We start from the raw sequence: 25,370 nt of genomic DNA, 5'->3' as shown, positions 1-25,370 counted from the left end.
TGCATGGTGAGATATGCACGAGGGCATAGTGAGATATGCATGACTGCATGGTGATATATGCACGACCGCATGGTGATGTATGCTCGATAGCATGAATGATTATGTGTTTTACTGGTGATATCTTGATTGTCTTGCTTATTGCATTGTGTAGTTTGGTGGATTTTTACTACTCAGTGGTTGTATTCACCCCGTTTGGGGACTAACATTTCAGACTAGATAAGATACCTCTGTTGCCACTGCCACTGGTAGATGGATCAAGTGGTTGGATATGACACTGATCGATGGATTTTAATTATACGACTGTTGGAGGAGATGTCAGTCATCTTTTGAAGTATAGCCAAGTATAGAAGACTACAGCATTTTGATGTACCGATGAATGATGTCTATCTGGTTTAAGTAAATAAAAATGTCCGACTTTTACCTATAAATGTTTAATTGGCGTACATCGTTTTCTGAATATAGGGAAGGGAGTTGATGGATGTGCTTCCGCCATATAAATTGCGCAGGGAACGATCTAAAAGATGTAAACCCCCAGGATTTATGAATTATAATGAAATTCCTTGGTATCAGAGTAATATATTATCAGGTCAAGTGAAAGGTAAGCGAACAATGGTGACCCTAACGGATTGGGGGCCATCGAGGGGTGCCACACTAGTGTTGTGGCACTTATTTCTGAAATAGAACCCAAAAGCATAGAAGAAGCTTTAGCTGACGAAAGCTGGATTGAAGTAATGCAAGAAGAACTCAGATAGTTCAGCATTAACGATGTATGAGAGTTAACTCCTAAATCAAAAGGTAAATCCATTATTGGAGCTAAATGGGTTGTCAGGAACAAGTTGAACGAAAAAGGAAAAGTGATCAGGAACAAAGTAAGACTCGTGGCCAAAGGATATACATAAGAAAAAAATGGATAGATTATGATGAAACCTACGCACCAGTAGCCAGGTTAGAAGCAATTAAATTATTACTTGCTTTTGCTTGTTATAAAAATTTCAAGTTATTCCAAATGGACATCAAGAGTGCATTCTTAAATGGATTTATTCAAGAAGAAGTTTATGTGGAACAACCTCTTGGATTTGAAGATCCAAAGAGACCAGACTCAGTATTTAGACTGAAAAAAACTCTATATGGCTTAAAACAAGCACCCCGAGCTTGGTATGACAGGTTAAGTAATTTTTTAATGCAAAATGGTTTTATCAAAGGAAAAGTGGATACTATATTGTTTATTAAAAGGGAAGATAAAAACTTTCTACTTGTTCAAATTTATGTTAATGATATTATATTTGGATCGCCTAACGAAAATCTGTGCAAGAAGTTTTCTAAGTTTATATAGGTGAATTTGAGATAAACATGATGTGTTAATTATCCTTCTTTCTCAGACTACAAGTAAAACAATTGACAGAATGAATTTTCATTCATCAAGAAAAATATGCAAAAGAACTTGTTAAAAAGTTTGGATTGGAGAATTGCAAAAAGACTAAGATACCAATTTCTAGTTCTTCGAAGCTAGATAAAGATGAATGAGGAAAGAAAGTTGACCAGAAACTTTACAGGAGTATTATTGGTTCACTTATTTATCTTACTGCTTCTAGACTTGATATTTTGTTTAGTGTTTGTAATTGTGCTAGATTTCAATCTGATCTAAAAGAGTCTCATCTAAGCGTCGCAAAACGCATCATTAAATATATTGCAACTACTTCAAACTTAGGTTTGTGGTATCCCAAAAAATGAGACTTTACCCTCCTTGGATATTCAGACGCAGATTTAGCAGGTTGCAGAGTTGATAGAAAGAGTACATTGGTAGATGCCAATTGCTGGGAAACAGGACATTATCTTGGTTCTCAAGGAAGCAAAGTACTATAACTCTTTCAACAGCAGAAGCAGAGTATATGGCTCTTGGAAGTTGTTGTTCTCAAATCTTATGGTTAAAACAACAATGATAGACTTTGGAATCAAAGACTCTTACACTGAGATCAAATGTGACAACACCAGCGCAATTAACCTCACAAAGGATCCAATTCTTCATTCAAGAGCAAAGCATATAGAGATTCGACATCACTTTATTAGAGATCATGTTTAAAATGGATAAGTTATGATTCAATTTATTCACTCAAAGAATCAACTGGCGGACATATTTACAAAGCCTTTAGAGAAAAGCCTATTTGAGTCTATTCGCACCAGACTGAACATTATATTTCTTATCTAGTAAAGTTTAGAGGTGCTCAAGACTCAAAGGTAAAGTCTGAAGGTGTTCAGACTCAGAAGACCAAGAGTTACGACTGTAAGTTGTTTCTATTCCAGTATTTTAAACTTAAAAGATATAGTTACTTATTAATTGCTAATTGATTGAAATAATCTTTCCAATTTTTTTTTAATTTATAAAAAGACAGTTATCAATTTTGAAAAGATGCAGTTATTTTCAAAAGGGAAATTATTCTTTTTGAAAAGGTATTTTATTTTTCCTTTTACGACGCTTCGTTTATCTCAATTCACTTGCTTTATATACTGCCTAGATTCATCTTCTTCGTTTTACACTGAAACCCTATAATACAAAATTTCTATTTGCTTTCACTTTCACTCTCGATTTGTCCAAAAAGTTTTCACCTTTTTCAAGCAAGTTGGTGAATTTCTCACTTGAAGTGACAATGTCTTCAAGAAAGTCTTCAAGGATTGCAAGCGGGGGACCACAACATATGCCCGAGGGTCTTACGCATTTTGACTTGATCGAGGAAGAAGATTCTTCTCCACCACTGCGTCCAAGTCAGCAACAACCTTCTCAACAATGTCAATCTTCTCCACCGACTTAACCAAACGATGAAGTTATAGAGAAGGCTGAACCTATAAGAACGCTAACTCCCAAGGTTGCTTTCAAACTTTACTCTAATTGGAAGAAAGGAGGAACGCCGATGTCTTTAATCGATGAATTTTTAAGAGATAGAGGGTACAAGAATGAAACCTTGTTCTTGCGGGAGTTGGAAATGTTATGAGTTGTAGAGGAATGAACGATTGAAAGAACTTTTGCAAATTTCCCAAGTGACCCATTCTATGGCATTGCAAATCAACCACAAGTTCTGGACGACAATGCACAAATGTTTACTCATTTTCAACCTAGAATAGATGTTGCTACAAATGTGGTTAATGATGGTTCAAGTCTTTTTAGATCGAAGAATCACAAGAAGGTTTATTCGAACCTTATGAAGAGAGGGGTTATGAACCCTAGGACTATTGACTTTGATTTCCTTGATTCGATAAAAGTCAATCTACGAGAGAAGTTTGCTTTACTACAATTGGAACACTTCTGTTCTGAATCCACTACTGCTTATCCAGAGCTTACTGCATACTTTAACTCGAACTTATCTTTCTTAGATGCAAACAGTTTTACTTTCATAGTGAAGGACAAGGTATTTTTGGTGGATACAGACACATTGGCTGACATAATTGGGGGTGGAAATAACGAGTTTCCAACCAATTAGTGTGTCTATTGTTTATGCTATTCTGTTGTTGGTGAAAGATAGGGATGTTGAAGGCAAGATTTCCTACACTAGGATGAGTGCTCTAATATCTTGCTGCACAAGATTGTGATCAACCAAAATTCGTTCCAAATTGACATCCAAGACTGATGTCTCTCAATCAAGCGAAATTGATGTGCGCCATCAATATTGGATTTAAATTCTCTCTGCCTCACACTATCTTGTTTCATATGTATCGAACTGTAGTGAAAGATAAGAGACAACTCCCTTATTTTTCTCTTATCACATGTCTCTTTAGACACTTTAAAATTCACATTTCTGCACCATTATGCTTGACAACCATCTCTTCAATGGTGATTGGTTTCAAAATGGTCACAAAGATGCGTTTGAAAGAGTTGAACAAGGTGTTGGAGCATATGAAGGAGAAGTCTCCCCTCAAAGCAAAATAAGACTCTGGCATAGGTGAAGAGGAAAGGCAAGGAGCCCATGGTTGCTCCAGCGAAAAAGTAAAGAACTCTCATCTCGCAAGATGAAGAAGATGAGGATGAACTGACTCTTTTAGCCTTAACAAACTTAAAGAGTTTTGTCAGCTTTGATGAGACAAGAGAAGAGCCAAAAGGAGGAAAAGAGAGAGAAGAGACAGAGAAGGAAGATGAAGAACAGAGGAGGATAGAGGAAGAAAGAATAGAAGAGGAAGAGAGAGGAGAACAAGATTAGGGTCAAAAAGACTCTTTCGAGCAAACTTTGGCTATCTCCTTGTCTAGTGATTCTGAGATAGCAGGAACTGGAACTACTAACGCTCATCACTCTGAAGTTGAAGTTGAACAAGAAGAAACCTTACCTACTCCACCTGAAGGCAACAAAATAGGGGGAGCTATTGGACCAAAAAGTATTTCTTCACCTATATTTGCTAGTGATGTGAATCGTTTTGCAATAGACCTAGAGGATGTGTATGCCTCGCATTACCTAGAAGACAATCATGGTGGACAATCTGCTAAAGCTCCATCCATTCTCAAAATCCCTAGAATCGACTCAGCTGATCCTAGTGATGCAACAGCTCAAACAACAGACTTTTCAAGACTGCTGGAGATTCTATTAGACATCAGGAAATAGCAATATGCTATGGGCTATCAGATGTAGGATCTCAAGAATGCTTTTAAGGCCACTTCAGTGTCTTTGCATGACCAGTTGAACGCCCTAAAGATTCAAGTATAGTCTCCGTGCATGGTGAAGATTTTTAGTTACTTGAAGCAAAGTTTTGAAAGGCTTGAGAAGATAGTGCATTCTATGGGAGAATTTGATGTGAATCGTTGCGGAAGAATCGTTATACGAAGGCCCAGATCGTGCAAATTGCAAACCTCGACCTCCAATCAAACCTGTGATTGGCAACCTCGGTATGAACGTGACCTGTTGACGAACGCGTGTCAACCAACCAACGTTATAGACGCCATGAGCGAAAAAATTCGCTATCTCGCTTGATAAGTCAAATCCATCGCCAAAGATAATCTTGATAAGGTCAAGTTCTCAAAAGAGCAGTAGAAGAAAATCTCTCAATTCTTGTCCTTAAAAATAAAATCTCCTCAAAGAAATTTGACAAATCCTTTAAATAAGCTTTCTAGCCGCCACACAAACCCTAAAAATTTAATGCGTCATATTCTAGAATATTCCTAAACAAGAAGAATATTCCTATTTGACTTGGTCAAATATTTGGTGACCAGATAATCAAATTACGCCAAAATTTCCAAGATTCTTCAAGATCTGATCCAAGCTCATCTCCACGCCAAAGATCACGAACCATGACACCAACAGCTTGCCTAAATTGCTTGGCCCGCGCTCGAGTGATCGAACCAGTAGGAATAGACAATGGATCCTTAGCACCTCCTCCTCGATATGGCTCGATGTCCACATCATTCCCTCCCCGTGCAAAGGATTTGCCCTCAAATCATCACTGCATAAAAAGAGTCAAGTCGAAAACATTAAATGTGGCACTAACGTCATACTTACCTGGAAGATCAAGCTTGTAGGCATTATTGTTAACTCTTTCCAAACCATGAATGGTCCATCCCCTCATGGTAATAACTTAGAATGTCGCTGCTTAGGAAATCTCTCTTTGCGCATATGAACCCAAACCCAATTGCCGGGTTCAAACACCATTTCCTTGCGCCCTTTGTTGGCTTGCCTTGCATATTGCTCAGTCTTGCGCTCAATATTTGTGCGCGCCTTCTCATGCAATGCCTTGACAATTTCAGCTTTCTTTGCTCCATCTAAATCAACACGCTCATCAACGGGTAAATGGGTTAAATCTAACGGAGTTAACGGATTAAAATCATAGACAACCTCAAATGGTGTAAATTTAGTAGCAGAATGCATGCTCCTATTATATACAAACTCAACATGTGGCAGACAATCTTCCTAAGATTTTTTGTTCTTTTTAATAATAGCACGCAACAATACCCCTAAAGTTCTATTAACTACCTCGGTTTGACCATTGGTCTGTGGATGACAAGTAGTAGAAAATAACAATCGTGTTCCTAATTTTTTCCACAATGTTTTCCAAAATAGCTAAGAAATTTAGAATCTTGATTTGAAACAATCGATCTAGGCATGCCATGCAAACGTACAACTTCCCTAAAGAACAAATGAGCAACATGAGATGCATGATCAATTTTATGACAAGGTATAAAATGAGCCATCTTTGAAAACCGATCAACAACCACATAAATAGAATCTCTACCATACTTGGACCTAGGCAATCCTAACACAAAATCCATAGAAATATCAGTCCAAGGATGCATTGGAATAGGTAATGGTGTATACAAGCCATGCGGTTTAGTTGTAGACTTAGATTGCTTACAAGCAATGCATCTCTCACAGACACGTGTGACATCTCTCTTCATATGTGGCCAATAAAAATGTTCATGTAGCACTTCATAAGTCTTACTAATGCCAAAATGTCCCATTAAACCACCGCTATGCGCTTCTCGCACCAACAATTCACGCAAAGAACACTTAGGCAAACATAGTTTGTTTTCGGAAAAGATAACCTTCATGCCTATAGAATTTATCAAATGCAGCGTGTTCACATGCTTCATACACTCTCCCAAAGTCATCATCATCAGTATATAAGCCCTTGATATGCTCAAAACCTAGACACTTTGCTTCTAAAATAGTTAGAATCGCATACCTTTGAGAAAGTGCATCGTCTACCACATTCTCCTTACCTTTCTTGTACTTGATCACATATGGAAAAGTCTCGATGAACTCCATCCATTTGGCATGTCTTTTATTCAACTTTTGCTGCCCTTTCAAGTACTTCAAGGTCTCATGATTAGTGTGGATCACAAACTCCTTCGGCCATAGATAATGTTGCCAAGTTTCCAAAGCTCGCACTAAAGCATACATCTCCTTATCGTAGGTAGGATAATTCAATGCTACTCCACTCAATTTTTCGCTGAAATAAGCTATGGGATGCCCTCCTTGCATCAACACAGCTCCAATTCCTGTACCAGAAGCATCGCACTCTATCTCAAAAGTAGCACCGAAATTCAGTAAAGATAACAAATGAGCATTAGTCAACTTATATTTTAAAAGATTAAATGCTTTCTCTTGCTCTTCTCCCCACGTGAAACCCACGTGCTTCTTGATAACCTCAGTTAAAGGTGCGGCAATGGTGCTGAAATTTCTCACAAATCGCCGATAAAAACTCGCCAATCCATGAAAGCTACACACCTCTCCTACGGTCTTAGGCGTTGGCCATTCACGAATTGTTTTAACCTTTATCTCATCAACTTGTATACCATCAGCACTAACAACAAATCCTAGAAATACTAATTTGTTAGTAACAAAAGAGCACTTCTTTAGATTAACATATAATTGCTCGGCCCTTAAAACTTGCAAGACAGCTCGCACATGCTCAATATGGTCATCAGGACTTCGGCTATAAATCAAGATGTCATCGAAATAGACAACCACAAATCGACCAATAAAAGCACGCAAAACATGATTCATAAGTCACATAAACGTGCTCGGTGCATTAGTTAATCCAAAAGGAATGACTAACCACTCATATAATCCATACTTGGTCTTAAATGCATTTTTCCATTCATCACCTTCTTTCATCCTAATTTGATGATAGCCACTTTTCAAATCGATCTTAGTGAAAGTGCAAGAATCATGCAACTCATCCAACATGTCATCTAACCTAGGAATAGGATATCGATACTTTATAGTAATATTATTGATTACTCGGTAATCAACACACATTCGCCAAGTTCCATCCTTCTTTGGCACCAGCAAAACAGGGACAACACACGGGCTAAGACTCTCTCTCACATACCCTCGCTCCAATAGTTCGCTAATTTGCCGCTGAAGTTCCTTTGTCTCCTCGGGATTCCTTCGATATGCGGGTTGGTTAGGTAATGGCGCACCAAGAATCAAGTCAATTTGATGTTCTATGCCTCGAATCGGTGGTCCCTCTAGGAAGTTCATCAGGAAAGACATCTTCAAATTCTTGCAATAAAGACACAATAGGACTATGCAAACTTGGGTCAAGATCGTTAGTAGAAAACAAAACCTCCTTGTACACAAGTACAAGCATTGATCGATCTAGAACTAAAGCTCTCCTCACTTCACTTGATTTTGCATAAAAATTATTTTGCCTCTTTTCTTTCCTCTCTTCTTTTCCCTCGGTTTTTACCACAATTCTTCTCCTGGCCTCTCCTTTTCCTTGCGTCTCAGACACACCACGCAAGCCCTCGGATTTATCACATTTTCTCTCTCTCTCGGCTTCTCGTTATAACTTTAACTGATCTTGATACACCTCACTAGGTGTCATTGGTACCAAGGTATAAGTCTTTTGATTCATCACCAATGAATAACGATTAGTATATCCATCATGATGTACCTTTTGATCATATTGCCATGGTCTTCCAAGCAAGATATGACCCGCTTGCATAGGTACAACATCACACTCTACCTTGTCCTTATATCTCCCTATCTCAAATGGGATTCGGACTTGCTTCGACACTTTCACCTCTCCACTATCATTCAACCATTGAAGTCTATAAGGCCTAGGGTGCTTTGTCATCTTCAAACCCAACTTATCCACCATAATACAACTTGCCACATTTGCACAACTACCTCCATCAATTATCATACTACAGATCTTACCATTCACCATGCATCCTGTATGAAACAAGTTATCTCTTTGTTGGTGATGCTCCTCCTCCTTTATTGCACATCCAGAGAACGCCTAACCACCAATAAGTCTCCTTTTATAGCCACTTCTCCACTACAATCCTCCAATGGTGGCATCTTATCATCATCTTCTTCCCTTTCACTTTCGAACTCAATAACACCATGTCCAGTCATTATCATCACTCTCCTATTAGGGCATTAATTCGCCATATGACCCATGCCCAAACACTTAAAACATTTAATCTCACGAGTTCTAGTGTTAGGGTGTTCGGTTTTACCTGAAGCCGGATTCGTTCCAACTTTACTGTCCCTCTCCTTCTCCTTTGAGGTTTCGGTTTTGGTGTTGTTTCCTCTACAATTTGGTTTCTCATCTCTTTTCCAATTGGATCTCCAATTTTGATTTGAACCTCCTTCACTCTTGTGATTTTGGTCCAACTTCAATTGCCGCTCAACTTTGATGGCTTTGTCCACCAATTCCTCCAATTCAACATAGTGTTGCAGCTCCACCACCCTTGCTATGTCTCGGCTCAAACCGCTCAAAAATCTTGACATTGTGGCCTCACGATCCTCCATCACATTAGCACGGATCATGGCAATCTCCATCTCCTTATGATACTCTTCCACGCTCTTATTGTCTTGTGTGAGATTTTGTAACTTTTGAAACAAATCTCGATGGTAATGACTTGATACAAAACGCCTCCTCATCACCGCTTTCATCTCATCCCACGTCTCTATCAGTCTTTCACCATTGCGTCTCCTACTAGTCACAAGTTGATCCCACCAAATTATAGCACAATCAGTAAATTCAACAGCTGCAATTTTTACCTTTTTGAGCTCGGAGTAACGTTGGCAATCAAATACCATCTCCATGTGTTTCTCCCATTCTAGATACGCATCAGGATCATTCTTCCCTTGGAAATAAGGAATCTTCATCTTGATATTGCCAAGTTCATTATCTTCTCGGTGTCTAAATCCTCGGGCTCCATTCCACCTTCCAAATCAAGCATCTCGATCATCCTCCATGTCGGCCTCATCATCATCATAATGCCGCAGCCTTCTATGTCGTGTTCTACAGGTGTCTCACTGATGTTGCGACCTTCCTCAGGGTAGCTCTTGGTCACCATCAACCCTCATGTCATTCCCCATCATTCGGCCACTAAGCTCCTCCACTACGGCCCTAAATTGTTGGATGCTTTCCACGAGCACTTCATCCATTTGTATGGAGTCAACCTCCTTTTGATTCACACTTTCTTCGTGCGACATATTTTAGACTTGCAAGTAAACGTTAGTCACGAAAATCCTCACCAATCGCTCCCTTACGTGTTTCTCTCAAGGTGTTTGTCACTCCCCTTGTGTTTAACTTAAATCTAGACTTTTTCCACTCTCAATTAAGCTACACACTTGTCGCGACCCGATCTCGCCGCCCCTCGAAATGGTATCCAAGGTTAGGAAAGGTCGGGTTTAGGGATACTTGATCTCAAGATCGCGAGCTCTCCCAAGCTCGTACCCCGCGTGACAGTAGGTTTATTATGCGATCTAGGTATTTAACAACCTAAGAATATACAGGAGTCGCCACTAGCCTCAACTTTGGGGGTCGGCTAGAAACCCAATCGAGGGTCAGGAGTGTTCCCTCGATTCCTACGCAAACCAGATATCTAAGTTCGGGGACTTGGGTTACGCTAATATTGCTATTAGCGCCCTTTCGGTACCTAAATAGTATGTTGTGTTTTTCCTAACATGTCCATGCGTTTCTTTTTACATTTTCAGGATCATCAATTCCTAGACTAAGTGATCATGCGTGGCGAATTACTTTCATTCTATTCTATTTCTAAAAAATGAAAAGAAAACAATCAATGAAATTGAAAGCACAAGACATGAAGTAAACAATAAAGAGAAATCAGTAAACCTAATTATGCAATTCTAAAGAATATAAAAGAGAAAACAATCGAGAAAGAAAGGAAACCCACAACTCGTCGGGCTTTATACAATGCATAAAACCCGAGACATGTGTCGGGAAAATGAGCATTACATGATAACAGTCGGAGTGGACATCGACCTTCACCATCTTCACGCCTTCTCCATCTTCGGGATCCTAATCTAAATCTAATCTAATAAAACTATAACTAGGTATATGCAGTGGAAGGAAACAAACAAACATATCAAAACATCAAAGAACAGGACATTATTAGTGTTCAAAAATGGTGACTAAAGTCACAAAGTCTTCTAGATCAAATTCTAAGTGGTGTCCCAAGATTCATCATTATTACATGTCACATCTAAATCATTCATCACAGAAACTAGACATTCAACATAGGCTCAATAAAAGCGCAATCGACGGCTATCTCATCCAAAAATTTCTATGGCAGGTGAATCAGCATATGAGGAACAAACTTCATGAAGAAACATCCTAAAATTCTAGGCACGTGAATTTATAACATCCTGGAAGAGATCAAGGTCAATCAAAAGTAGAACAGAGCAGCAAGGCAAACATACAACCATTTTTTTTTATGTGAAGGACAAACTTTCATGAAGGACCTAATCCCAAACTCCTCACACAAAAATTTGTATTAAATTCACAAGTATTCGAGGTTATAGAAACAAAGCATGCTTTCTAGACCAAGACAAATTCCAAATTTCAATATCAGCAAATTTACGCATGAACAGCAAACATCAATTACGCGTGATCTCCATTTAACCCACTAAAAGCACACATAATCGCATTCTAGTAAAACTTTACAGAGGAAGTGCAGTAAGACACAAGCATTGCAACTTTAATGGGACATTGGAACGTAGGTAAACATAACGCAATAGGGATTAACTATATATGACTGAGCCCAAAAGTCACAAAGCGCAGCATGTAGATTGAAGATAAAGAGAGAAAATAAGCATAGGAAATCAGCCAATATGGATCACTAAACCCACATATTTTCATCATACTCCTAAGTATCTACTCTTTCTCATAAGCCAGATCTATCAAGACAACAGGAAGTAATTGAATGATAACCCATGTAAAGAAAAATACGCCTAAAATAGAGATGAAGTCCAGCCTCCATTTAGTTTCAGGTTTAGGTATTTCCTTTGACAAACTCAAACATCATTGCTGTTACTGACCCCTAACAAAAGCTGAACCAGATTCCCAGATCATCCAACATGCACCAAGGATATAAAGTCCTTTCCTGATATAAAATCATTTGCTGCTAAGGAAATGTTTCTCCACTAAGGTGAACTTCAGGTACAACTCATACCGGTCTACCGACAACTACAAACTCATCAAGGGGGGAAAAATGCCATACAGCAGTCCAGATTGAAGTGCACCAGCGAATTCACAACTTTATGGCAGAGAACACATTCAATATTGTGAACAAAGAACTCTAAAAAATGAACACAGCAGCAACAGGGGACCAATTTTATTAAAACCAATCAATTTTCTTCTTGTACGTGTCCTGTTTGCTCAGCTTGCTTTGCACTGGATATGTATCTAACCCAAGAATTTCAATAACAAATCCTAAAACGGCTAGCTACTAATTTCTGAAATGAAAGGAAACGAAATACAAGTAAAGTCTATACAACAAAACTAATGTATCGATCAAGTAAAGGGAAGCTCTCAATCAGAATCTGAATTGAAACACACACTGATCTAATTCATGAATTTTATCAAACAGGTGGTAGATATTTCCGTCAAAGGAGCTAGATGCAGAAATAAGAGAGACATCTTATCACAAAGAGGCGATGCAGCATGTTCAAGGTCATTAGGAAAGCCTCACACGTGACTAGATTTCGCTGGTGGAATTGAGTATTCGGTTTTTACCTTTAGCAGAAAACGAGCATGTGGATTTACCTTGACGAAGAGTAATATCTTACCACGATTGGAGAATGGAGGTCCTAAACACGTCGGCACTGTAACTTGAACGAAGAAACCGTCGTTTTAGTAAACGCCGTCGCCGTTGGCTTCGAGCTCGATCTCCGGAACCGAACGGATTCCTCCGAACTCGGTGAAGTATCAAAACCGTCACTCTCCGAGCTCCTCGACCGACCGCTCCGGCCTCTAGAGTTTGAGAGAGATCGGATCTACAACTTCAACGGCGGCATCGAAGAACGGCACTCGGATTCGAGATCCGCTAGACTCGAACATCAGTGTCCGGCCGGGGTTTCGGAGACGGGGCCGCGACGGATTCAACGCGCTCAGCCACTGGAATCGAGCGTCTGCAGCAGAATCTCTCCGACGATTCAGTGAGCCCAATCCCGAGAGATTCGAGTCTAAGAATGGCGAAAGAAAAAACGGATCTCCAGTCGTCTTCAGATCGGGTCAGATCCAACGAACAGAACCGCTAACATCGTCGTTGCCATGACCGCCGTCGCCTCCGATCTTCGATCCCTCACCAATAGAGAAAAATATCAAATCGACTCCAACACGGGAGCTTCGGAGATGTCCGCCATTCAATGATGTTGAAGCTGATTTCGTTATTGGAGCTTCTGGAACATCAAGAACGCCGAGCTTCGATGTACTGAATGAGTGGAGAATCTCAGCAAAAGTTGCGAGATCAAAGAGAGAAAATCCTCGGAGAGAAGTAGCAAAACGTTTTGATCTCGAGAGAGAATCCATGGGGATCCTTCTTGCAAGACAGACCACCGGCGAAGAATTCCTTCGTTTTTTCTGTTCGACCCCAATGCCGAGGGAAAAATCCAAGAGAGAGATGTAGAGAGAGAATTTTAGTCCGAGAAACTAGATCTGGAAAATGACCCCCCGAGAGAGAAATCCCCGTGCGAGCTAAAGCCCCCTTTTTCTTTTTGTTTTCTTTTTTTCTTTTTCTTGTTTCCATTCTTTTTCTTTCTTTCTTTTCACTCCTTTTTCTTTATTTCTCTCTTTTTTTTTTTTTTATTGATTCCTTTAGTTCTTTTTTTCTCTCTATTTTTTTGTTTTCTTTTTATTTTCATTTTTTTTTTTTTTTTTATTTTTGCAAAATGAATGATTAAAATGTCGACAAAAATTTCGGGTGTCAACAACTGCCCCTCTTTGAGTGGGAGTTCGAAGAGGTTCCACTCAAAGACAAAATTGATACCTAAAATTTTTAGTCGACTCGGCTTTGAAAAATAGAAAATGACAAAAACAATGATGGTTGGTTAGGGACGTACTTGATACTTACCTTTGCTCATCAAGGTATCTGAACTCTTGTCAGGGTTTATTGTCAGGGTTTATTCGCTCTATCTTTGTTTCTCTCTCTCGTGGAATGACATGAAGACAATGAAATCACTAAATGGAAAAGGAATGGTTTAACGATAACCTACGAATCGTATGGTTTAAACTGGGACAAAGGTCTCACCGTGTAAAAACGGGTTTCGACTGGATGCGATAATCTCACCGTGTAAAAACGGGTTTCGACTGGATGTGATGTCTCACCGTGTAAAAACGGGTTTCGACTGGAAAAAAGGTCTTATTGTGTGGTTTAAGGATGGACCCACAAACCTAAGAGATAAGGTTTAAGGATGACTTGGAACTTAGTGGTTTAAGGATGGACCCACGAACCTAAAAGACAAGGTTTTAAGATAACCTAGAACTTAAGAGACAAGGTTTTAAGTTGACCTAGAACTTGGGGACAAGGTTTTAAGTTGACCTAGAACTTGGGGACAAGGTTTTAAGATGACCTAGAACTTGGGGACAAGGTTTTAAGTTGACCTAGAACTTGGGGACAAGGTTTTAAGTTGACCTAGAACTTGGGAACAAGGTTTTAAGTTGACCTAGAACTTGGAGACAAGGTTTTAAGTTGACCTAGAACTTGAGGACAAGGTTTTAAGTTGACCTAGAACTTAGGGACAAGGTTTTAAGTTGACCTAGAACTTGGAGACAAGGTTTTAAGTTGACCTAGAACTTGGAGACAAGGTTTTAAGATGACCTAGAACTTAGGGACAAGGTTTTAAGTTGACCTAGAACTTTGGGAACAAGGTTTTAAGTTGACCTAGAACTTGGAGACAAGGTTTTAAGTTGACCTAGAACTTGGAGACAATGATATGGTTTAGGATAACCAAAAACTGGTTCACTAAGAAACAAATATTTTGAAAAAGAGTTTCAAGATTACTCGAGAGCCAATCTTGCCAATTATCAAATCCTTTCAGAGGGGATTTTAACAAAATGAGATTTGATTAACCATCTAAGGGTTAAGTCAAATATGCCAAGTGGAAATATCCTAATCAAAAAAGGTCTTTCACATTGACTCTCAAAAAGGGCTTTTGTTCCCAACCATTGATATGGGAAAACTGTTTAATCCTCACTAGAGAAGTCTCACTCAACCTATGTCTATGGCTTTCGGAAACGTTCACAGTGAATACAATCCATTGATCAAAAAGGTCTTTTAAATGGACCGTAATGATAGCTTGGTCATGGGCTTACACAAAGGGTATGCACTTTGAGGCCAAGAAATGAATATGCAATCAATATCTTCATCAGGTTTACAAGTCAAGAACCTTGAAGATAAGATAAGATAGGATTGCTTCTACTCCTTCTAGCGGTAGCTCCTATGTGATATTCTCATTTCAACTCGAACCATCCCAATCGGAAGAGACTTCGGATAAGGGTTGTAGTGTTGGTTTGAGTGAGGCTTAGAAAGGCTTGAAAAACTTTCAGATATCAAAGGGTTAAAAAGCGAGTGATTATCTTGGCATCATTACCATCACACGACTTCTCAAAAATTCGACTCTTGAAATTTAACCTATCTTGAGAGTCCTTTTGGTAATTTGTCTTGAGACATGAGAGCTTTGCTCTTCGTTCTAATGATATTGCTTGCAATACATGTTTTCTCTTGCAAGATATTTCTTTTGTTTTTCAATTAATGATCTTTTGCATGATCATGGATTTCGCTCTTTTTTTGCACTCTTGCTTTTCTTTGCATTTTTTTTCATGGGCATTGGCCTTGCTTTTACCAGGCACACTGCTTTTTCATGCCCCCTAGTTTTATTTTCTTTTGAGTATCTAGGACTCTCGAGTGGCATTTACCAATTTTCTCAATTTTGTTGGTAAATCATGTGCCTTGCCCCAGTGTGGGGAGATAATCATCACCTGGGGTTATGAAAGAATTGCATATGGCTCAAATTGGCTAAGCAATGGATAATTGTGTTTGTGGTAGTGAACGGAATGCTCTTCGTCACTTTGGGATGCTTCGAGTCTCGATAAGAAATCACCTGAAGCTAGCACAAGAAGATTGATACAAGTGAAAGCAATAAAATCTTTCTTAATCTTTTGCTCCATAATTTTCAACCAAGACCCCCTATTTTGCCCCAATGCGGGGTTGTTCTTGACAGGGTTACTTTGAAATGCTCCATATTTGGCTCAAAGTGGCTTGCAAGGGATATCAATAGTGTTTGGGATTGAGAAATGAAATGCCTTTATCATTTCAAATCATGTATTCACTGTGAATGAATCCTATGCCCTAAGACATGGTTGTTTCCACTCAATTCTCTCAAAGAGTGTATGAGGACGTGTTTGGTAAAGGGGTTGCCTCTCATCATTTTAGGCACTACCACCTGGCATATTTAACAATCCTTTTTCAGGTTTTCCAAAGCACATTTTGGTTAAATTCAACTCCTTGGGGAAATGAAAATATAATGAAATTTTGTCTGAAATGACATGTTTCCTTGACCCTACTGGGGAGATTTTTTTTTGGAAGTAAGATTGGACAATATTTGTGGACAGAACAGGCTTCGCTTAGCACATGGGTTCATTTCTAGAGTTGTACTTCTAGAGTTCTAACCGACTATTTTGGCATTCTAAAGGGTAAGGTCACTTCTAAGTTCTAAAGAAGAATGGACACTTTTGAAAGCTTTGCACTCTTGAGATGAACCTCTTGCGGATAGGTAGAATCTTCATCAGAGATCCTGCAAAATGAACAAACATGCAGATGCAATATGTATGCATGAAAATGCATGATGCAAACATCCTAAAATGGCTCAAATTCAATCCAAAAATGGCTCAAAGGCCTTTCACTTTATTTATGGATAATACTTTTTGACAGCATCAACATTTACAAGTCTTGGCAATTCTTGACCATCCATTTGTACAAGGATTAGTGCCCCACCAAGTAGCACTTTCTTTACAATATATGGACCTTCATAGTTTGGAGTAAACTTTCCACGAGGATCTGGAATGATAGGTAAAACCTTCCTCAAGACAAGATCGTTGATCTCAATATGTCTTGGTCTAACTTTGCGATTAAATGACCTAGCTACTCTCTTCTGATAGCTTTGTCCATGGCATAAGGCTTTTACCCTCTTTTCATCGATCATATTAAGTTGTTCAAATCTTTGTTGAACCCATTCAGCTTCAGAGAGCTTGATTTGAGAAAGTACCCTCGGAACGAATTTCCACTTCCACGGGTAATACAGCTTCCGTCCCATAAACCAATGAGAATGGTGTTGCCCCAGTCGAATTACGAATTGAAGTTCGATAAGCAAACAAAGCATATGGCAACCGATCATGCCAATCACGATAATTTTCCGCCGTTTTGGTTAAAATCTTCTTGATGTTCTTATTTGCCGCTTCCACAGCTCCATTCATTTGTGGGCGGTAAGGCGAAGAATTCAAATGGCGAATGTGGAATTCTCCAAGTAAATCATCGCTTCAGGAACTCCATATCGGGCGATGATATCACGACGGATGAACTTCGCTACACTTTTTGCAGTAACATGAGTATAAGAATTGGCTTCAATCCATTTGGTGAAGTAATCAATGGCTACTAAGATAAAACGATGTCCATTCGATGCTTTAGGATTAATTGGTCCGATGATGTCGATGCCCCACATTGAAAAAGGCCAAGACTCAGACATTTGATGTAGCTCATTAGGAGGAGCATTGATTTTGTCTCCATAGACTTGGCATTGATGACAGAACCTCACATGCTAAATACAATCAGCTTCCATGATCAACCAATAGTAACCGAGCCTCATGATTTTTCTAGCCAAGAGATGACCGTTCATATGAGTGCCACGCTCTCCTTCGTATATTTCTTTCAAGAGCCCAATTAATCCATTGGCATCCGCTGAGAGAGACTCCGCCCAATCTTGGTTTCTTTAGGGTTGTCTAAATCTCCCAAATTTACAAAAGACCGGCTGTTCGGTGGTAGGAGGTTTGGACTCTTCATGTCTCGAGCCATTCTTTTTCAATACCTCGAGGATCATCTTCATTCTCTGAGTCAGAATAATCAGGTTCATCAAAATCTGTTGAATGCGAATCCGAACCATGCAAATAACTATCATGATGTGAAATGCCATGCTTAAGATGCAATCGAAAAATGGTTAGTATATGTACATCTAAATGAATGCAATGTATGTAAATGTCATGAAAAACTTGTTTTCAAATTCAAGTTGTTTTTTTTGAAAAATTTATTGGGAACTAGCCCTCATGTCATCGGACGTCTTCGTTCCACCAAAACATTTTGAAACTATAGATCGTGTGGAGGCTCAGGCCTCAAAGCATCATCATAGGACTGGTTTCGGCCTCACACGTCTATTAACAAAACATGAATTTTATTGATATGCGAAAATTGCATTACAACGTATATCATCTTGGATCTAGAAAGTTTATGATCCAGATCATTACAAGTACAAACAAATGAAATGAACGGAATTCCCTCGCAGGGGAGAAACGAATGAAATTCCCTCGCAGGGGAGAAATGGATAGAATTCCCTCGCAGGGGAGAAATGAATGGAATACAACTAAAAATTGAATGCAAAAACTAGAAACATCCTTTACACAGTAGGAATTGTAGGCCCTTCATCTTTATCAATAGTGCCAACCATGTTGACATCTTCAGAATGCTTTGGAAGGGGGTTTTGTTGGACATTCGGTGCCGAGTCCTTAAAAGTGAGCAGCTTTTTATCCAACAAATCCTGGATCTTATAACGAAGCACCAGACAATTGTCCACATGATGGCCTTTTTCGCCCATATGATACTCACATGTCTTATTAAGATCATACCCGGCAAACTTTGGCAGATTATCCCTCGGGATCTCTTTTGCGACAAGATGATTTTCGATCAGCATTGGAAGTAGTTGGGACATGGGCCTAGGCAATGGAGTAAATTGCCTTTGAGGGGCTTTTCCTTTACGCTCAAAGTTTCTGGAAGATCCCCCTACTTCCATGGCAGGTTTATGAGCTTGAAGGTTGTATGGCTTCTGAGAAGAGGAATTTTGTACATAGGCGATCTCCACAGTCGATTCCTTATCCCTCTTCGGAGTATATCGACGATTTGTGTCCTCGAACAACCTTCCTTCGCGCATGATCCCCTCGATGCGTTCTCCCAACTCTACAAATGTAGCAAAGTTCATACAAGTATGGTTGTACATCTTTTCGAAAAAATCACGGGGCATAGCTTGAAGCAGCAACTTCATGGTCTCTTTCTCAGACAATGGCGGTTTTACTTGAGACGCAGTGACCCTCCATCTTTGAGCGTAGGCCCTAAATGATTCAGTTATTCTTTTTTCGACCCGAACCAATTCCTCTCGAGTCGGAGCGATTTCAGTATTAAACTTGTATTGTTGGAGGAATTCTTCAACGAGATCTTCCCAGGTACGGATTTTCTCCATGTCCAACTCTATGAACCAGGTTAACGCAGACCAACCAGCCGTCCCGAAATGAATTGATCAAGAGTGGGGATTATCTGAATAACGGGCCATCTTGCCCAAGTAGTACTTCAAATGTGTCTTAGGACATCCAATGCCGTCGTATTTCCTTGTGAACTCCGGCTCCTTATAAAATTCAGGAACTGTAATTTTGGCAAAGGGCGACAGTTTATCAAACCCCTGCAACTGATAGCCTTGTAGCATGCAAAGGCGTTCTTCGATCTTGGCGAGGCGCCTTGCATTTTCTTCATCAAAGTGTGAAGTTGGAATCTCTTTAGATGGAGGCTCTGGACCGATAACTATCGGGATTGTAGTGGGGATCTCTTCTACAGGCCTTTTTGCCACAAGCTCTACTACCGGCACTTCAGGGAGCGCGGTAGGAATATTCATGGTAGAAGAAACAGGAGTTACATATGTCAAGTTTTTGACCTGGCTAGAGAGATCAGCCAATAATGTCATCATTTGTGCCATTTGATTCTCCATATTAATGACACGGGCTCGGGTATCTTCGTTTTCCATTTTTGTTTGGCGGCGAGTTCGTATAACAAATATTTCTTCAGCCGTTTTTCAAAACCCGTGAAAGAAAATGACTCAAATTAGTACCAATCAAAAGAAACCATTAAAGTACAAATCCTAGTCAATTTTATATTTTCTTGAGATGAAATAATGATAAGAAGTGTATATGATCCCAAAGATCATATAACCTCCTCTTATCAAAATTTCCTCAAAAGAAATTATACAATTGAAAAGGAACGACGACAAATATTTAATCAGAATGCCCCTTTTCTAGAAATTACATGAAAATGTTCATGAATTTTATTCATTTCATCGAACAATTACAAGGGAAACATAATCTTGCTTTCTTGAAGCTTACAAAGTAATTCGATTTTACAAGGAATATGAAAATGAATACAGGGAAACCTTGATAGAAATGAGGGAAACACAAATGAATTCCCTTTACAAGAAAAGAAATATGAATTCGAAACCTAAGAACTAGGTGGGATCGTGTGGAGACGCTTGTTATCATGGGCCAAGCGTTCGTCATCGATCCAGGCATCGTCTTCTTGTTTGATAATATGAGCTCCCCGAAATCCCTGAGGCTCGGGAATTTTTCCACAGTCTTGATGTCTTGGGTCGAGATTCACCAATAGTCTTGAGATTCCCAAGCATGGGATCACATCCACTTCAAGTTTACTCATCTAAACCTAAACCTAAAGGGGCACTCATGATTAAACATATCGTCGTTGGAATATAAAACGCACAATTGAAATATGGAAAGTAAAAAGATAAGGACGATAAAAAAGGAACGATCACTTACCCACAAAACACATGGCAAACACAAATCACATGTCGCATGAAACTGTGAGGTTTTGACGCCTAAGGTAAGGGTGCTAAATGCTCAAGGTCCTCATCCCAAAGGATAAAAATAGTTTACCCACCGCTACTATCGTCGGTCAGTGCTATTTTTATCGGTTGGGATGAGCGGGTTTATGTAAGTAGTGGATTACCACGAGCATCCACTCGCAGATTCCACCCATAAACCCTCCTAAGGTCCTAAATTGGGCGATCGGGGTTTTAGACCGCGGTTGTGTGTGCGGTGTCGTGCTAAAGCTGGTAAACATGCATTTAAATTAAAACATCCATCACTTCAATATAAACCCACATACATTCATTCATCCTTACACCACCTGCAAAACAAAGGGTTTACAAGCACGCCTCCCCTTATAACTCCCACCTACAAAACCATTTAACACGAGGTTAGTGACTAACCTGATTTTCCACGCGACTTTGACATGCAGACGATCCTACATAAGACATGTTAGTCAAAACACAACCATTTTTAAACGGCTTCAAGTCCTCTTAACCTAGTAACCAGTCCCCAGCGGAGTCGCCAAGCCTGTCGCGACCCGATCTCGCCGCCCCTCGAAATGGTATCCAAGGTTAGGAAAGGTCGGGTTTAGGGATACTTGATCTCAAGATCGCGAGCTCTCCCAAGCTCGTACCCCGCGTGACAGTAGGTTTATTATGCGATCTAGGTATTTAACAACCTAAGAATATACAGGAGTCGCCACTAGCCTCAACTTTGGGGGTCGGCTAGAAACCCAATCGAGGGTCAGGAGTGTTCCCTCGATTCCTACGCAACCAGATATCTAAGTTCGGGGACTTGGGTTACGCTAATATTGCTATTAGCGCCCTTTCGGTACCTAAATAGTATGTTGTGTTTTTCCTAACATGTCCATGCGTTTCTTTTTACATTTTTCAGGATCATCAATTCCTAGACTAAGTGATCATGCGTGGCGAATTACTTTCATTCTATTCTATTTCTAAAAAATGAAAAGAAAACAATCAATGAAATTGAAAGCACAAGACATGAAGTAAACAATCAAGAGAAATCAGTAAACCTAATTATGCAATTCTAAAGAATATAAAAGAGAAAACAATCGAGAAAGAAAGGAAACCCGCAACTCGTCGGGCTTTATACAATGCATAAAACCCGAGACATGTGTCGGGAAAATGAGCATTACATGATAACAGTCGGAGTGGACATCGACCTTCACCATCTTCACGCCTTCTCCATCTTCGGGATCCTAATCTAAATCTAATCTAATAAACCTATAACTAGGTATATGCAGTGGAAGGAAACAAACAAACATATCAAAACATCAAAGAACAGGACATTATTAGTGTTCAAAAATGGTGACTAAAGTCACAAAGTCTTCTAGATCAAATTCTAAGTGGTGTCCCAAGATTCATCATTATTATATGTCACATCTAAATTCTTCATCACAGAAACTAGACACTCAACATAGGCTCAATAAAAACGCAATCAATGGCTATCTCATCCTAAAATTTCTATAGCAGGTGAATCAGCATATGAGGAACAAACTTCATGAAAAAAACATCCTAAAATTCTAGGCACGTGAATTTATAACATCCTGGAAGAGATCAAGGTCAATCAAAAGTAGAACAGAGCAGCAAGGCAAACATACAACCATTTTTTTATGTGAAGGACAAACTTTCATGAAGGACCTAATCCCAAACTCCTCACACAAAAATTTGTATTAAATTCACAAGTATTCGAGGTTATAGAAACAAAGCATGCTTTCTAGACCAAGACAAATTCCAAATTTCAATATCAGCAAATTTACGCATGAACAGCAAACATCAATTACGCGTGATCTCCATTTAACCCACTAAAAGCACACATAATCGCATTCTAGTAAAACTTTACAGAGGAAGTGCAGTAAGACACAAGCATTGCAACTTTAATGGGACATTGGAACGTAGGTAAACATAACGCAATAGGGATTAACTATATATGTCTGAGCCCAAAAGTCACAAAGCACAGCATGTAGATTGAAGATAAAGAGAGAAAATAAGCATAGGAAATTAGCCAATATGGATCACTAAACCCACATATTTTCATCATACTCCTAAGTATCTACTCTTTCTCATAAGCCGATCTATCAAGACAACAGGAAGTAATTGAATGATAACCCATGTAAAGAAAAATACGCCTAAAATAGAGATGAAGTCCAGCCTCCATTTAGTTTCAGGTTTAGGTATTTCCTTTGACAAACTCAAACATCATTGCTGTTACTGACCCTAACAAAAGCTGAACCAGATTCCCAGATCATCCAACATGCACCAAGGATATAAAGTCCTTTCCTGATATAAAATCATTTGCTGCTAAGGAAATGTTTCTCCACTAAGGTGAACTTCAGGTACAACTCATACCGGTCTACCGACAACTACAAACTCATCAAGGGGGAAAAATGCCATACAGCAGTCCAGATTGAAGTGCACCAGCGAATTCACAACTTTATGGCAGAGAACACATTCAATATTGTGAACAAAGAACTCTAAAAAATGAACACAGCAGCAACAGGGGACCAATTTTATTAAAACCAATCAATTTTCTTCTTGTACGTGTCCTGTTTGCTCGGCTTGCTTTGCCTTTGATATGTATCTAACCCAAGAATTTCAATAACAAATCCTAAAACGGCTAGCTACTAATTTCTGAAATGAAAGGAAACGAAATACAAGTAAAGTCTATACAACAAAACTAATGTATCGATCAAGTAAAGGGAAGCTCTCAATCAGAATCTGAATTGAAACACACACTGATCTAATTCATGAATTTTATCAAACAGGTGGTAGATATTTCCGTCAAAGGAGCTAGATGCAGAAATAAGAGAGACATCTTATCACAAAGAGGCGATGCAGCATGTTCAAGGTCATTAGGAAAGCCTCACACGTGACTAGATTTCGCTGGTGGAATTGAGTATTCGGTTTTTACCTTTAGCAGAAACAGAGCATGTGGATTTACCTTGACGAAGAGTAATATCTTACCACGATTGGAGAATGGAGGTCCTAAACACGTCGGCACCTGTAACTGAACGAAGAAACCGTCGCTGTAGTAAACGCTGTCGCCGTTGGCTTCAGAGCTCGATCTCTGGAACCGAACGGATTCCTCTGAACTCGGTGAAGTATCAAAAACTGTCACTCTCCGAGCTCCTCGACTGACTGTTCCGGCCTCTAGAGTTTGAGAGAGATCGGATCTACAACTTCAACGGCGGCATCGAAGAACGGCACTCGGATTCGGAGATCCGCTAGACTGAACATCAGGTCTGGGCCGGGGTTTCGGAGACGGGGCCGCGACGGATTCAACGCGCTCAGCCACTGGAATCGAGCGTCTGCAGCAGAATCTCTCCGACAATTCAGTGAGCCCAATCCCGAGAGATTCGAGTCTAAGAATGGCGAAAGAAAAAACGGATCTCCGGTCGTCTTCGATCGGGTCGATCCAACGAACGTAACCGCTAACATCGTCGTTGCCATGACCGCCGTCGCCTCCGATCTTCGATCCCTCACCAATAGAGAAAAATATCAAATCGACTCCAACACGGGAGCTGGAGATGTCCGCCATTCAATGATGTTGAAGCTGATTTCGTTATTGGAGCTTCTGGAACATCAAGAACGCCGAGCTTCGATGTACTGAATGAGTGGAGAATCTCAGCAAAAGTTGCAGAGATCAAAGAGAGAAAATCCTCGGAGAGAAGTAGCGGAAACGTTTTGATCTCGAGAGAGAATCCATGGGGATCCTTCTTGCAAGACAGGACCACCGGCGAAGAATTCCTTCGTTTTTTCTATTCGACCCCAATGCCGAGGGAAAAATCCAAGAGAGAGATGTAGAGAGAGAATTTTAGTCCGAGAAACTAGATCTGAAAATGACCCCCCCCGAGAGAAATCCCGTGCGAGCTAAAGCCCCCTTTTTCTTTTTGTTTTCTTTTTGTTTTCTTTTTCTTGTTTCCATTCTTTTTCTTTCTTTCTTTTCACTCCTTTTTCTTTATTTCTCTCTTTTTTTTTTTTTTTTATTGATTCCTTTAGTTCTTTTTTTTTCTCTATTTTTTTTGTTTTCTTTTTATTTTCATTTTTTTGTTTTTTTTATTTTTGCAAAATGAATGATTAAAATGTCGACAAAAATTTCGGGTGTCAACAACACTCTTGCCTTTTTCCTCTCGTATTCTCTTTTCACAAGCTCTTAATTAGACTCAAAACCTATCTCTCAACCCCCTCACGACAATCAATCAAACTAATCAAATAAGATTAGATCACTATTGATTTTGTTTCAGCAAGTAACAATTTCAAACCAACAATTACAACTTTCGAAATTCCAATTGAAACGCAAATCACTACTGATTTTGTTTCAATTCGGTCTACTAACAAACGAGTCGCCTTCTTGATTTTTTTTTTTTTGGCTAATTTTTTTTTTTTTTTTGCCGAATCTGTTTTATTTTTCTCTTGCGCACTTTTTTTTTTTATGTGCGTTTTCTTTCTCTCTTTTTTTTTTTTTTTTTTTGACGAACTCGATACAATTTAAGATGCTAGAAAAGAAAATTTAAAACTAACAGCAAACAACTATGTATGGAAGCACAAAAGCAATCAAATCCCTAAATCAGCTAGAACTGAAACCCTAGCTCAATAAATCTCAAATTGTTGAATATCAACAGAAAATTAAAGATAAATAGACCTTGTAGAACCAAGCTCTGATACCAATTGATGTGAATCGTTGCGGAAGGATCGTTCTACGAAGGC

At 39.4% G+C, this 25,370-nt stretch overlaps 1 long non-coding RNA gene across 1 annotated transcript; it reads right to left on the bottom strand.

Moving 5' to 3' along the window:
• Positions 1-20,067: 20,067 nt before the first annotated feature.
• On the bottom strand, positions 20,068-24,055 carry LOC108959850. Its single transcript, XR_005548612.1, has 2 exons — positions 23,628-24,055; positions 20,068-20,485 (listed from the first exon to the last, which is right to left on the bottom strand). It is a non-coding gene; the product is annotated as an uncharacterized LOC108959850 (long non-coding RNA).
• Positions 24,056-25,370: the final 1,315 nt, after the last annotated feature.

This window comes from Eucalyptus grandis, chromosome 1 (genome assembly GCF_016545825.1).
Source record: "Eucalyptus grandis isolate ANBG69807.140 chromosome 1, ASM1654582v1, whole genome shotgun sequence".
Taxonomy (NCBI): Eukaryota; Viridiplantae; Streptophyta; class Magnoliopsida; order Myrtales; family Myrtaceae; genus Eucalyptus; species Eucalyptus grandis.
The sequence above is the reverse complement of the archived record's forward strand: the minus strand, read 5'-3'. Positions and strand labels throughout refer to the sequence as shown.